The sequence below is a fragment of the Microcebus murinus genome, chromosome 6 (genome assembly GCF_040939455.1).
Source record: "Microcebus murinus isolate Inina chromosome 6, M.murinus_Inina_mat1.0, whole genome shotgun sequence".
NCBI classification, from domain to species: domain Eukaryota; kingdom Metazoa; phylum Chordata; class Mammalia; order Primates; family Cheirogaleidae; genus Microcebus; species Microcebus murinus.
The window spans coordinates 28,176,910-28,177,212 of record NC_134109.1 but is presented as its reverse complement, the minus strand read 5'-3'; the positions used below and the strand labels follow the sequence as shown (position 1 = coordinate 28,177,212).

The following is a 303-nucleotide window of genomic DNA, read 5'->3' as shown; positions in this document are numbered from 1 at the left end:
GTGCTCACTTTGGCAGCACATATACTATATTATTGGAACAATACAGAGATTAGCATGGCCCCTGCATAAGGATGGCATGCAAATTCATAAAGCATTCCATATTTTTTTTATAAAATAAAAAAATTAAAAATAAGATCACATGAAGATTCAAGTCAATGACAAGTTTAACTTTTTAAAAAGGGGGTTACATGAAGAGCTTGTTAAAATGCAGATTCCTGACTGGGTGTGGTGCCTTGCACCCGTAATCCCAGCTACCCGGGAGGCTGAGGTAGGAGGATTGTTTGAAGCTAGGAGTTCGAGACT

General features: G+C 38.6%; 1 non-coding gene across 1 annotated transcript; it reads left to right on the top strand.

The window, feature by feature from the left end:
• Nucleotides 1-106, top strand: LOC142871650 (U6 spliceosomal RNA). The gene has a single exon (XR_012919882.1). It is a non-coding gene; the product is annotated as a U6 spliceosomal RNA (small nuclear RNA).
• The last annotated feature ends 197 nt before the right edge of the window (nt 107-303 follow it).